Source organism: Canis lupus, chromosome 18 (assembly GCF_011100685.1).
Source record: "Canis lupus familiaris isolate Mischka breed German Shepherd chromosome 18, alternate assembly UU_Cfam_GSD_1.0, whole genome shotgun sequence".
Taxonomy (NCBI): domain Eukaryota; kingdom Metazoa; phylum Chordata; class Mammalia; order Carnivora; family Canidae; genus Canis; species Canis lupus.
Genome location: NC_049239.1, coordinates 2,038,025 through 2,053,211, shown reverse-complemented (window position 1 = coordinate 2,053,211; position 15,187 = coordinate 2,038,025). Strand labels below are relative to the sequence as shown.

The 15,187-nt window shown below is 53.8% G+C and overlaps 1 protein-coding gene across 1 annotated transcript in view; it reads left to right on the top strand.

The window, feature by feature from the left end:
• Positions 1-11,878: 11,878 nt before the first annotated feature.
• DDC (dopa decarboxylase) overlaps positions 11,879-15,187 on the top strand; it is a 74,383-nt gene continuing 71,074 nt past the window's right edge. The window contains exon 1 of the mRNA XM_038562604.1: positions 11,879-12,032. The gene's annotated coding sequence lies outside the window, so the exon portion shown is untranslated. The remainder of the gene's footprint in view (positions 12,033-15,187) is intronic.

The following is a 15,187-nucleotide window of genomic DNA, read 5'->3' as shown; positions in this document are numbered from 1 at the left end:
TAAATGCTCAGTTGCATTTTCTACCTTTTGTAGCCAGTGTGTGGTGCAGCCACGGAGGTGCACTAACCACCCCCCCCCACCCGGCCGTTGGCAGGCCCTGGCACACCTGGCGGCAGGCCCCGGCGCACCTGCCTGGCCGCGCTCAGCACCGTCAGACGTTGTTCTCCTCACCGTAAACCAAATGCACCATTTCTTTTGTTCCTTCTTTCTGCCTGGACCCGGTGAGCTGCGACCCCACGCCCTCCCCGCGAGAAAGCTGGTGTCCGCCGCGTTTTGTGTTTATAAACATGCATTTTATTTGACAGGAGAATGACAGCTGGCGTCTGCCTCGGTCCTCGTGTCGCTGGTTTGACACCGTCTCGTACCCTGGCCGCAGCGACAGGCCAGGTGGAGCAGGGAAGCCCCTGAGCCTCATGGCCAGGAATTCCACCCGAGAGGGCCGGTGCCCCGAGGACGGCGGGCACCCGAGCCCAGCCAACCAGGAGTGGGGGGGAGGATGTTCGACATTTACTTTTGTATTTAAATGACATGAATGTAAACGGGACAGCTCAGGGTCGTTGTAGAGCCTGCTGACCTTTTCTCTCTCTGCCCGTGATTTTCTTTTCTTAAAAGGAAAACCCCACATAGCAGCTGGACTTAGTGGGGAAGGAAACGTGCAGTGCGTGGGGTGTTACAGACCTGTTACCCCCCACCCCGGGCCCCCTCCATGCCCGCGCGAGCGTGCCTGCACACTCCCCTCGCTCTCAGGTAATACATTGTTTAAAAAAATGTCTTAAGAAATCAAGCATATTTCGTGTGATGAATAAAGTTGCAAGAAGGATTTTTATGACATCGTGAGCCTGTTAAACGTCGGACGTGAACTGCCCTACAGCTTCGGGGTCGGGCCGGGAAGAGCGGTGTCCCCACGTCTCATACTGCGGGTTCTACACCAGCAAGCGGGGCAGGGAACACCCAAATCGCTCGTGGTGTGTGGCACAGGGAGGCGTCCCGGGCCCTGGCGAGGCCGGTGACGGCCGGGGGGCAGCCCCAGAGGGTGGCTGGGACCCCCTAGCGCGGGAGCCTGTGGTGCAGCGGGGGCTCCAGGCCACGGGGCCCCGGGGCAGCCCTGGAGCCTTTCCCGGAACAGCAGGAAGGGGTCGGTATGTACGGAGGGGTCACCGCCTGCGCACGATGCGTGTGCACTTTCGACCGGTGGTGCATCAAAGGCTCCTTTGATGTCTGGAACTGTTGCCCGGATTACATCGACGAGGACTTTCATAGTGTTACCGCACGACGCTTTCCAAAGACACCTGAGTGCGTTGGATCCGCTTGACCTGCATGCCAACCCCTTTGCTTTTCTCAGACCTTTTAAACTGGGTTCCCTTTGGGCCCCACCGTGTCCCGACCCTATGTGTGTCACCGAGGGTGTTCCCGCAGGCCCACCCTCCTTGCGCTGCCTGTGTGGAGTCCTCACCCCCGAAGTCCATGCGTCTCCCCCCACTTCCTGTCAGAGCCATCCCCCTTCCTTGTCCATTCCTTGGACTCCCGCATCTCTGCTTTGAGCTCTTGCAACCTGATGGCTTAGGTTTTTTTTTTTTTTTTTTTTAGTTAGTTTTGGCTGCAGTTTGGACGGACTCCCCTGCGGGGTTCTTCCCGGAGTGCTCGCTACTGTTTTATGTTTCCCCTGTCATTTTTCTCCTTTCAACTTGGAGTCTCTTCACAGGAGATTGGTGCTGGTTGTTGGAACAACAAGGTGAGTTGTTGTTACAAGTGGCCACTTCTAGGGAGTTGGCACGGAGAAGACGACACGGGTTGTGTTTGATCCCAGAGGGCAAAACAGAGAGAGCCGTGCAGGTGACCCCCGCGCCCTGGCGCCAGAAGCCGTCGAGTCCAGATGGATCGTCCAGCTGAGTCTCCTCGCTGCCCCCTGGTCACACGCGCCTTCCAGGCAAATCTCCCCAAATGATGCATTAGTGTGCAAATGATGCGTTAGTGTGCAATAGAACCTCCCGCCCTCCACCCCACCCCCAGGGGTTTTTACTGCAAACGACCGCAGTGTCATTTGGGGCAGTTACGGAGTTTTGTTATCTGAAATAAGAGCATGACAAATTCTCTCAGAAAATAACCCCCCCACCCACCCCGTAACTACACACTGAGGCGCGCACGTGCCGGGGTGTCTGCGAGAGCTGGAGCCCGGTGCTGGGGAGGCCCGGAGGCCCGCTGGGAGGCTGGGAGCACTCCAAGTGAGACGATGCCACCAGACACACACACACACACACACACACACACACGCCCCTATTTGAATTTTAATGAAAAAATTAAATGAAAAACTCAGTTCCAGGTGTCATTGGCCACATGTTAAGTGCTCCGCGTAGGGGCCACCAGATGGGTGTGCAGAGCATTTCCAGCGTGGCGGAAGGTGTGCTGGACCGGCTGGCCCCGGTGACTGGTCGTGAGCGCCGACGTCGCCGGGGCGGTGAGGCTGATGAGATCGGGGGCGTTCACCCGAGGGTCCATGTGTCGCCCGAGGCTCAGGCCGCCCCCTGAAGCCACACGTCTACCTCGGCCCCCGGGGGAGACGCAGCCGCTGCCCTCTCGCCTTCACCTGGCTGGTCCCACTTGCTTCCCGGCTGGGAGGGACGGCGGTGGTTTCTCATGGGACACACGTACGGTGCACAAGCTCAGCTGTGTCCGCATAGCCCATCCTCCGCACACACCCTGGCGCAGAGGAGGCTTCTCTATAGAGTAGCAACCTGCTCAGGGAGCAGATGGCCTGCAGGGGCCAGGGGTGGGAAAGGTCCATTTCCTGTTGCCCACCTGAGTCCCACTAGGGATTATCCCCCCGACTGAGTGTGTTTTAGTTGTAAGTGTAGTGTGTTTGCACCCAAGCACCCGAGTGTGAACAGAAAGTGCGCTGCTCCTCATCTGCAGACACGGCCACCTCTTTCCCAGCAGGAACAAGAAGGGGCCAGGCAGGGCTTCCGGACAGATGATTTTCTTCTTTTTTTTTTTTTAAGATTTTATTTATATATTCATGAGAGACTCAGAGAGAGAGGCAGAGACACAGGCAGAGGGAGAAGCAGGCTCCATGCAGGGAGCCCGACGTGGGACTCGATCCCGGGACCCCGGGGTCACGCTCTGGGCCATAGGCAGACGCTCCACCGCTGGGCCCCCCGGGGATCCCCGACAGATGGTTTTCTACAAGCCACCACACGGGGAACCGGTCGTTCTTGCGCCTTCCTGTAATTCAAACCCAATCCTGACAATGCTGGCGTTTCTGTCGGGAGCCAGGGCGAGCGTCCTGAGGAGAGCCCCGGGGCCTTCTCCCCGACGATCAGCAGTGGGCCGAAGGACGCACTTCTTGACACATTTATTTTGATTAGAGGGAGAGGACTTGCATTATTTTTTATTTCATGCAGGCAGTGAAGTGGTGTTGGTATTCTGTTACTGCCCTATTTTCAATTTTACCTACAATAGGACGACGCTGTTTCTGAGACGGCTGAGATCTTTCCCCACGGAGATGTGGACGTGGGACCTACCCGGCGCTAAGTCCGCGTCCTGCTGTGAGACTGGGCTGCGAGAGGAACCTCGGGGATGACGCCGCACAGCTGCACGCCTGGCCTCGCTCCCCTAGGGTCTGGTTCAGTGGGGAGAGAAGGTGCCGCGGGGCCCGGCGCCCCATGCATCGGGGTCGCTCCCCTGGGAGGGGACTTCTAGAGGCTGTCAAGAGCAGGCTTGTGCCCTCTGGCACGTTCTAGCGGCAAGCCTGGGGGAGTCCTGTAACACACCTGTGAAAAGACGCCATGGATTCCGACCCGCGCGATCGTCAGACTCCGCCTCGGAGCTCCGAAGCTACACATCTCCAAGCTCTGGGGAGCTTCTGGAAGTAAAGGCTTTGGCTTGGCAATACGACGCTTGCTCACAGGCCACGACAGGTAACGAGACCATGTCCAGCTCACATTGGCTGCAGGGACGTGTGGCGCCCGCATCTGCTGTGTTTTTACCCCTCACCCGGCCCATCGGGGACCTGCTGAGCTGCTACGGGGACCGTATCGGTGGGTGGGCTGCGCCAGAAAAGGCTGCGGCTCAACTTAGAAGGCCTCGAGGCTGCCTCGGGAACACCCTGGGGAGCAGCCCTGGGAGCACCGCAGGGAGCACCAGCTGGCACAGCCGGAAAGGCCCCCGGGGCTCCTGCCCCGGCAGGACACAGGCCACCTCCAGTGCTGCCACTGATGGGCCTGTCAGGACCCCGGGTGCTGTGCCAGAGGCGTGCAGCCCGGTGTGCTGTCATCCCTGCCGGGCACCCAGGCTGCTCGCTCTGGCCGCTGGGCTAGGCTGGCTCAGCTGTGCACGGCCAGGTGTGCACGGCCAGGCCTGGCCCCCGTCTCCTGGCGCCCAATGGGGCTCTGTGCACCCTGTGAGGCTGTCATCTGCACAACCACAGAGCCCGGGGGGGGCCTTCATTCCCTTCCCTGAGCATGCCCCGTGGCTTGGCAAAGCTGGGGCTTCTGAACCCGAGCACCCCGCAGGGCTCCCTCCACTCTGCCCTCTGCTTGCCTCCACCATCCCTCTCCTCTGGAGCACGGGCCACCCCCACCGACAGTCCACCTCGTAGGGGAGGCTCGAGTTCAAACAAGGGGGCGCCTCCCGTAGCGCGTTCGCTTGACCATCGGCTTGCAAGTAGAGGCGGGATCACTCCATGCGGTCAGCTGTTAGAGCCACCGGGGCGCCGGGCCTTGGGGCCCCACGCAGCCTCCAGCGCCGCCCTCAGGACCTTATGGCATGCCAGGCCCCTCTCCCAAGCCAGCTCCTTCTCACCCCTGAGCTGGAAATAATATTGGAAATGCAAGCAAAAAATTCATGGAAGAAAACCACAAATAGCTAAGGAACATGTGAATGTCATTTTTTTAATTCAATAAAAATCATAGGAGCAGCAGGGGGCCCATCCAACTTGCCTTCTCAAGCTTTTTCGCTCATTGTTTCATCCTCAGTTTAGATTTTACAAATCTTGACCAATTTTATTTCGCTGGGAACAGAGTATCCATAGTGGATTTTGAAGCTTTGATGACAACCTGTGGTAAGATGCGTTTGTCCTGTAACGCAGTGCGCATCATGCACACACGTGATTGAAGCAAGAGGTGCAATGCCCATCTTTCCTCTTTGATGCGACTTCTTTTTTAAAGGTGCTGCTCATGACGCCCTCACCGACTTCCTGATCCAGTGATTTGAGAAATTAGAAGAGCACAAAGTTGGGTGATTCCCAGCACTCAAACCCAAGGCTGACTCTAAAGCTACAGCGGATCAAGACTGTGGATCTTTTTTTTTTTTTTAAGATTTATTTTTATTTATTTATGATAAAGAGAGAGAGAGAGAGAGAGAGAGGCAGAGACACAGGCAGAGGGAGAAGCAGGCTCCATGCAGGGAGCCTGACACAGGACTCGATCCCGGGACTCCAGGATTGCACCCTGGGCCAAAGGCAGGTGCTAAACCACTGAGCCACCCAGGGATCCACAAGACTGTGGGTTTTTTTAAAAAAGATCTTTATTTATTAGAGGATGAGCGGGAGGAGGGAGAAGCAGACCCCCCCCCACCCCCGCTGAGCAGGGAGCCGGACATGGGGCTGGATCCCAGGACCTGAGATCATGACCGGAGCCCAAGGCAGATGCTTCACCCACTGAGCCGCCCCGGGGGCCCCAAGACTGTGTATTAATGGGGTGCCTGGGTGGCTCAATGGGTCAAGCAGTGGGCTCTTGATTTTTGGCTTAGTTCATGATCTCAGGGTAGTGGGATAGAGCCCTGCACGGGGCCCCACACTCAGCAGGGAATTCTGCTTCTGCTTCAGATTCTCCCTCTCCCTCTCCCTCTCCCTCTCCCTCTCCCTCTCCCTCTCCCTCTCCCCCTCCACCTTCCCCCTCCCTCTCCCTCCCTTTCCCTCTCCCCCTCCCTCTCCTCCTCCCTCTCTCCCTCCTCTCTCCCTCTCCCTCTCTCTCTCTCTCTCACCCTCCCTCTCCCTCTCCTCTGCCCCCTCCCCCTCCCTCCTCCTCTCCCTCCCTCTCCCCCTCCTCTCCTCCTCCTTCTTCCTCTCCTCTCCTCTCCACCCCCTCCGTCTCCCTCCCTCTCCCGCCCCCGCCTCAAAAAAAAAAAAAAAAAAAGAAGACTGTATTACTGGTGAAAGAACAGATCCATAGAACACAACAGAGAATCCACAAGTAGACCCCCATCAACGTAATCAACTGACAAAGGAGCAAAGGCAACACAATGAGAAAAGATGGTCCCTTCTGCTCTTCATGGTGACATAACCCGATGCCCACATGCACAACAGTGAATCTAGACGCAGACCTCACACCCTTCACAAGCTCCAACTCAGAGGAGACCACAGACCTGAACGTAAAAGGCAAAACGATAAAACCCCTGGAAGGGAATGGAGGAGAAAATCTAGACGAATTCAGGATTTGGTAATGACCCCGTAGCCACAGCAGCAGAGGCTCAACCCGTGAAACACAGAATTGACAAGTTGTGTTTACGCAAATTTAAAAAACATCTATTCAGGGATCCCTGGGTGGCACAGTGGTTTGGCACTTACCTTTGGCCCAGGGCGCGATCCTGGAGACCTGGGATCGAATCCCACATCGGGCTCCCGGTGCATGGAGCCTGCTTCTCCCTCTGCCTATGTCTCTGCCTCTCTCTCTCTCTCCCTCTGTGTGTGACTATCATAAATAAATTTTTTAAAAAATTAAAAAAAAACCAAACATCTATTCAGCTGAGAAGCACGGAAATTATCTTTTCACCATGCCCTAAGCTAAGTGGCTTTTCCAGGGAAATCTGACATTGGTCCTGATGGTGTGACTCCTCCCCTTGGGGGTCACCTGGGACCCAGGAACTATGACCCTCACTCAAAAGGCCACATAGTAGGGCTGAGAAACCGCATTAGCCAGAGAGCTCATCCACCGGGGGCCTACGCAGGCCTCCTGTCTCATCAGGAGATGACAGGGGCCGAGTGGTCTTTGTCCTCAGATACTTCTGTGCTTGGATTTCGATGGTCATGCCTCAAACCACTCACGCGAGAGAGGCCTTGTGTCCCAGAAACATCCAAGTTGCCCAAATGGACGTGCAGGCCTGGTTCCCTGAAAACGGTAAGAAAAACATGGTGTGGGCATCGCGGCGGCCGTGAAGAAATACAGATGAAGGTAACGGAGTCCTGGAAGGTTCTGTTGGGATGGAATCAGTCCCTGGTCTTGGCTAGGTGATCTCAGAGGCCAGGGTCCCCGCCACACGCAGCTCCCGACGGCAGTGGTGCCCCATCGGCCACGGGCCCAGGCCCTCCGGCGGCAGGTCGGTGTGTCCCCTGCTGGTTATTTTGTGCCCCCTCGCCAGGCAACCCTTCCTTCGACAGACACCTCTCTTGGGACGTGTGTTTCCTTTGAACAAGCCAAGGCACAACTCCATGCTGCAAGGGCGTCCGCGATCTGAAAAGCGTCAAGTCTCAACAACGTAAAGACACGGACATCCACGTACTGGACTCCAGACCGGATGCCGTGGCTTTGAAACTCTGAGGGGGACTGCGCAGTGTAGATGGGCCTTACGACTCGCCTGGAGGGGCCGCCTCCCGGAGTCTGCTTACAGGATGCACCCAGACCCCCCAGCCCGCCAGCGACGTCAGGGCGTACGCAGGTAACAACACCGGAACAGGTTCTTCAACTACAGGCTGTGTCTTGGAAAGCTTGAGCTCATGTGATATCATGAAACGTACCTAAGATTTAAGATCTTGTGTCCACAAGCCTCCAAAGCTGATGTGCAAACACAACGCTTTGCTGAGCATCCGGGCCAGAGGCCCCTCGCGAACCACTGCTGAGCCGTGACTCTGCCATGGGCTAGCCCTGGTCACCAGCGCAGGCTCTGCCTGAGTGAGGGGTGCTCAGGCGAGCGATCCCCCCCCCCCACCCACCAAGGGAACATCCTGTACCAGCTCGGAGAGTCCATGCCCTAGACGCAGAAGCCGTGTTCCTGCAGGTGCCCACAGTGTAGACGAGCCTGAGAACATGCCCTGTGCTGGCTTCCTCCCATCACTGCCTTACTTCCCCCATCCCTGCCCAGGTTTTCTGTGGTCACGAACAAAATAAACTACTTGTGCCTGAATCTTTGTCTCAGGATTAGCTCCAGAGGGACCCCAGACCAAGATGGGGACCGGACTAGAATTGGGGGCAGCAACATTCTGGACGGAAAGACTTCCTTTAACATCACGCGCTAATGTTCTTCCAACCCACATCCCCCCGTGGTTCTTGAATGCACCAGCAAACGATTTGAACGTTCCTCTTGAAAGAGAGATACGTGAAAGTAGCAAGGAATTTTTTGCAAGAGAAAACTTGTACAGGAACTCTTGCCCTTCCAAGTATCTCAGTTCCTTAAAAGGCGTGGCGTTTACCTGCTGAAGGACACAGAGATAGATGTTCCACAGAACAAGGACAAGCTCAGGAAACAGCAAGATGGGGACTTTTGCTCCAAAATTAACGTCGGGAGAATTGTTCTACTAGTTGGGGGGATACATTAGGACCCTCGTCGGTCTTGCCTCCCTGTAAGTCCCAGGGGTGGGTGAAGATCTAAGAGTAAAAATATGTAAGTGTAGAAAAACACCACAGAGAAATAGGGGTCCACGTGTCTACACTCGGAGTGGAGGAGACAGCAAACCTGACACCGAGGAGCCCAGAGGAACAGACTTGGGCCATCCAGTCTGAACAGCCCTGGAGTGAAAACTCTGAACATCAAGAAACAGAAACCGCAAAGTGGGGAAGGATATTGGCTGTGACGCAGCAGGATGATGAGGTGCTGTCGAGTGCGGGGAAGCAGGCGGCAAATGCAGCTCGCCCGGCCCTACCCCCTACCTCCGGGTGCTCAGCACAGTTGCTCCTCCAGGGTCGGTGTTGACAGACGATACTGACAATAGCACTGTCTCCAGGATAGAATTATGGAGGGATGTTTAATCAATGTATTTATTTTTTTTAAGATTTTATTTATTTATCCAGGAGAGACGCAGAGAGAGAGGCAGAGACGCAGGCAGAGGGAGAAGCAGGCTCCCTGCGGGGAGCCGGACGCAGGACTCGATCCCAGGACCCTGGGGTTGCGCCCTGGGCTGAGAAGGCAGATGCTCCACCGCTGAGCCCTCCCCCCCCCCCGGGCACCCTTACCGTGCTCCCTCACGGAGCACAGGGGCACCCTTAGCTGGGTTCTTTCCAGAGAGCGGCCCTGTGCCCGCGGAGGGCCGTGCACGCTGCACGGAGGTCAGCAGAACGTCCCTAGGACACAGAACGTTCCGCTGACTGGTTAGACCGAAGCATCTACGAAAGGTCTCACTCGGGGGAGGACGGCGTCCCCGAGAGGGAGGTGTACGCAAAGCGGCCTCCCGACGCCAAAGAAGCCACGACGCTGAGGGGAAACGCCAACCGGCCGGGTCGGGTATGACAAGAAATGGCCTGAGAAGGAGACTTCCAGACGGGAGCATGTTTTGGGCCACCAGCCGCGGGACGCGTGGCTCTCCCATCGGGTGCAGCCCACCTCCCGGAGGCCGCGGCTCGCCGGGGTCCCTGGGGCGATGGTGGGGAACAGGTGTGAGCTGCAGTGCAATCTCTGGAGCAGATCTCGGACGTTATGCCCCACGGGTGCACTCAAGTGTTAGGACTTGTGTGGTCAGATAAAAAGGAAGAATGGGGTCAGGAGGATGCCCAAGAAGATTTCAGGCCACCGAGTGGTCGTCATGGCAGGTCTGTCCAAGGTGGCACCAGGCCGGCTGGCACGTCGGCACAAAATAACCCCCCGAGGAGCGTGTGTGGGCAGGTGCCCCGAGGTCATCCACCCTAGACCGTGGACTGATCCCACCCCAACAAGAATTTTCCACTAGTCACTTAAATCCCTTGGTACGTTTGTCTGCTGGTAGGAAAACTGTTGGTCAGAGTGACATTACCGGGTCTCTTCCTTTTCTGTAAGTCGTGCACTCCGGTACTCCGCTCTCTCACACACTGTCCTTGGGTGATTTGATCCAGTCCTATTGCTCCAAACCCCATCTCCACGTTCGTCGTGCATAACTTCATTTCCCGCCCAGACCTCTTTTGTGAGCCACAGACTCCTACGTGGAAAAGTTCATGTACGTCTCCACCAAATGATACGTGTGCGTGGTACCTATGATTTATGTATTTGTGGTTTCTTTTTTTTTTTTTTTTTTTTTTTTTTTTTTTTTTTTATTTATTTATGATAGTCACAGAGAGAGAGAGAGAGAGAGGCAGAGACACAGACAGAGGGAGAAACAGGCTCCATGCACTGGGAGCCTGATGTGGGATTCGATCCCGGGTCTCCAGGATCGCGCCCTGGGCCAAAGGCAGGCGCCAAACCGCTGCGCCACCCAGGGATCCCTGTATTTGTGGTTTCAATTAAATATGGTTTTTTAATCCCCGAGCCAAACTCTTAATCTCCTTCGTGCCCCAACCTAAACGGGCCCGCCCCGAGCTCTTCTTCTTAATCCGTAATGATCACCATCCCTCCAGGGGCCTCCTGTCCCTTCAGTCATCGTGACCCCCTGGCCATCCTCTTCCAGCAACCTCCTGACACCCCCACACTCACGTCCACACCTGCTCACGTGCAGACCCACCCACATGCACACACACATCCACAAGCAGGCCTGTGCGTGCACACATAACCAACCCCTTCCCCTCCCTCAGCCCATCCAAAACTCCTGCCATGTTCCTTGGATTTCTGCTCTTTCCCGTGAGTCAGGAGAGTAGAGACGAGTTTACTCTTGTCACCCGTTGGTCCATTTTCCACACAAGGGCCAGAGTGACCTTAAATGAAGACACACAGACGCTGAGGCTCAGCTTTCTAAAAACACTCCAGAGCCTTCCCCTGCAGTTGGAGGAAATACAGATTAGGAACCATGGCTCAAAAACCCCCTGCCTTGTACGGTCCTTGGGGGGGTGGGGGGACTCCTTTTAGGGCTTGCGATGCTCTCTGAGCCTCACTGCCCTCACAGATGCCTTCCCTCGTCCTTCCCCTATGAGGACAACTACTTCTTTGGGGTCGACTGATGTCAGGCTGCACGTGGAGCCATTGGTATGTGTCCCTGTAGGGCCCCCTTCCTCTTCCTACTCCTCTCCTCCAGCGGCTCCTGCAGAGCCTTAGAGTCTCCGCAGTGCCCTCAGTGACCCCACCCTGCTTCAGTCCGGGGTCCCAGCACTAACCGTGAATCCTGGATCCCCACCCCATCCCTGGCCTATCCTGGCCCCCAGGCGCAGAACACCGAGAGCTCTCCCTCCTCCAGCCTGTGACGAGCGCCTCAGGCCATGGCCATTCTGTCCTCCCCGTCTGTGCCCAGTTCTTTAAGGAATGGCCTGGGCACGGCCTCCCGCCCCCTCTGCCCTTTGTACCTGCCGAGCCCCTAGCTCCCAGCAGCTGCAGGTGCACCAGAGAGGCCAGCCCCCACACTCCCTGCAAACGTCTCTGCGTGTTCTCGATGCCATCTCTCAGCCGTGCTTTATGTCCCAATAAAATTCTCTCAACTCTGTTTTCTCTGAAAATCGCTCAAAATCTTGCCCACTGTATGGTTCTCTGCATCGTAACCATCATTTCCGTGGTTGGGGAAGGAAGAGCTGGGGCGTGCGGGCTTAGCTCGGGGGGCTGCCGAGAAGGCTTCCCATGGTGCGAGGTGGGAATTTATGGGATGACCTGATGAGGCTGAAAAATTGCGACTGGGGCTGTTTGGGGAAGTGTAGGCATCTTGTGGCCGGCCGGCGGTAAAAGGATCCACGCCACGGGACTGCAGAGGAAGCGAGCCAGCTTTGGGGAGTGAGCTTTCTCTGGAGGTTTCTCCAGATTTCCTTGACCTTTATCACCAGCAGAAGTTAATGTTTAACCAGCACGGGAGGCTGCAAGAGCGAGGACAGCAGCTGTCTGGACCTCAAGCTGCAAAGAGTGACCTGTCTGAACACCGCTTGCCCACATTTTCCTCAACCCCAGAGCCAGCAAGTCTCCTGAAAGGGAACAGACTCAGAAGGAAGTAGGATTCCCAGCACGTAAGTCCCTGGCTTCAAACTTAATCAGACGGTTAATTTTTGGAAACTGCAACACCTGTACTTTGACTCTCGGTCCCAAGGTACCGATCACCGGCTTCACGTTAACTCACCTGAGGACCGGAGGTCACTACTGGTCACCACTAGGCCGGTGCCTCGCAGGATGACACCGCGGCTCATGCGGGCAGAGGCCCTCGTGCCGCTCGCGTGTGGCCAGGGAGGATTTCCTGCCTGTCACTCAAGGGCAAAGACAGGACAGACAGGGGCACATCTGGTCCTTCCACTTGCATCCACTGTGGTTTTGGGTCCTTTGTTCCCCTGAGTCTCCATTTCTTCCTCTCTAAAACGGGGAATTTTCTAGCACCTACCTTGTCAGGTAACTGTGAGGATTAAGTCTCAGACTGTCCGGAAAATATCCAGCACTCGGGAGATGATAGAGAAATAGTGACTCTTCCCTCACCTGCAACGTGTGGAGCATCAAAGATAAGTCAGAGTCTACCTGTGGAGTGTGATGTGAGGAGAGCTGGAGGGTCTCGCTGCCCACTTGCCGTGCTGATTGTAGTCCCGTCCGTCGGAAGATGCCAGCCTTGAGAAGGTCATTGCTTCTCCATCAGGCTTGAGTTAAAACAATGCTTCTGAGTGGTCAGTGTGTGGGATTCACCTTCTGCATCTTTAACATATCCTCAGGCACACGAGATGCGGAGTCAGGAGAGGTGAGGAGGACAGTCGCCCAAGACCTCCTGGCTCGTGACCACACAATTAGCACTTAGATGTTGTTGTGGCACAGCCTGGCCCCTGCCGCCCTGCCATTCTGGGGGAGCCTTGCATTTTTAAAGCAATGCCCATGTCCCAGGCAGAGAGTACTCACACGAGCCCGTTGGAGAGTAAGGAGTGGGGTCCGGAGGGACAGGACCAGAGATGCAGGACTGTCGGCAGGAGGGGGATGGGAAATGTGGAGGCAGGGAACGTCAAAGCTCAGCCGGAAAGTGGCAAGTGCAGGACGGGACACACGGTCAAAGGCTCTGGGCTTCCAAGGTGGCCTGAGGGCACGGCAGGCATTATCGAGATACTTTCCCCATACACAGGCTTGGGGCCCGGTGCTCCCAGTTCTGAGGGTCCCTTACCAGAGGAGGCCAAACCCCTGGGGGCAGTCTGCCCTGCCCTTGGTTCGCCTAGTGATCCAGTGTGTTGGGTCCAGGAAGTGACAAGTGGCACTCATATTGCCAGGGGTAAGTCCAGGGTTCAGCCTTGCACTTGCTCCTAGGGTTACCCACATAGAAGTGTGGGGATAGAGAGGCACCCCGGAACGCTCACGCGGGATGTCCTCACAGAGTGGATTGAGGACATTTTGAAAACAGGAATGTATTGGTGCTGCTTGAAATTTAAATCTTCATAGTGGAAGAAAGATAAATAGACCTTAAGTATATTAAGCAAAGCTTGACACAACCATGGGGAGAGATCAACGAACTCACCATCATAATGGAAAATTTCAACACATCATTAGCGATGATAGTAAACTGATGATTGATCAAAGGGACACGGATATTAGATTTGGAAAATTTCGATAAGTAACCATCTTCATGTATTGGACATAAATAGAAGCCCTCACCAGAGAGCTAGAGAATGCTCTTTCTCGAGCGCATGTGAACTGTTGCAAAATTTGAGGATGTAACAGGCTGTGACCTAAATCTCAACACCTGTCAGAGAATCATTATTACCACGAGTTCCCTCACTCCGATGCAGCTCAGGTAAGTTCATTTCAATTCTGTTCAGTTCAGTTCAATTCAATTCAATTCTGTTCAGTTCCATTCAGTTCAGTTCAATTAAGTTCAGTTCAATTCAATTCAGTTCAATTTTTTTTAAAGTAATAATTGCTATCTATGTCTGGAGTTTTTTTGAAGAGGTACCACAACTCACACATCAAGGGAAAAATACAATAGAAGTGAAATAATACTCAGAAATAAATGCTAATGGAATATGCTACATTTTAAAGCTTGAGATATGGATTGGAAGCAGGATGTAGAAGAAAACATGTAGTTTCAAATGCTGATATTCTACATTGGAAGAGCACAGAAATTGAGACAAACACTTAATTAAACGTGCTAGAGAAATAACAGAATGAGGATAATCGAACACAGGCAATAATAAAGATCAAGAGGAAAAATTAATGAAAAAGAAAATAAAGGTAGATGAGGGCAGATCAACAAAGCTAAAGGGTTTTCTATTTAGAAACAGTTCTGGGGCGCCTGGGTGGCTCACTTGTTTGAGCATCCAACTCTGGATTTAAGCTCAGTTCTTTATCTCAATACAAACTAAAGACAAGAAGAGGGGAAAATAAGTAAATAATATTGTAAGAAAAGGGGTCGTCATTACAGGGGCACCTGGGCAGCTCATTCGGCTAAATGGCCGGTTCTTGATTTTGGTTCAGGTCATGATCACGGGGTCCTGGGATCGAGCGCCACATCGGGCTCCCTGCTCACGGGAAGTCTGCTTGAGGATTCTTTCTCCCTCTCCCACTGCCCACCCTCCGCCCCCGCTCACTCTCTCTCTCTCTAATGAAAAATAAATCTTAAAAAAAAAGGAGACATCATCATAGATCCAACCAAGCAAAATGGTAATGAGTATATTAAAGCAAGGAGACAAACCTTTGTCATTAAATTTAAAAATTTGAAATTATATTAAATTTACATTTGAAATAACATCAAGGGGAAATAGAAATCCTACTGATTGGTCCTAAATAAGAAATAAATTGATTTGTTCAGAATATTTCTTCAAACATGGGAGGAGGGGCAAATTATCTTTACGTATGTTTTGTCACACACTGTCAGTGACTGGATAATTCTAAATTTCAAAATTATATAAATTGCTTAGAGAATTAAAAAAGAAGGGATTTTTCCAGTCTATGAGACCACAGAATCCGACACTAGAGAAAATCCATGTTAGCAAGAAAAATTACAATTTTATTCATGAGAAAGGTGTAAAAAGTCTACGCAATGGTTAATGCACCAGTTTTATCCCAAGAATAAAAGGATTATTTGAAAATTAGAAAATATATTAATGACATCATCATATTAATTTAGAGGAGGAAAAGTATGCTTTTCTCTTCTGATGCAGAAAATATCTTGGTAAAATTAAACATCAATTGATTACAGAAGAAG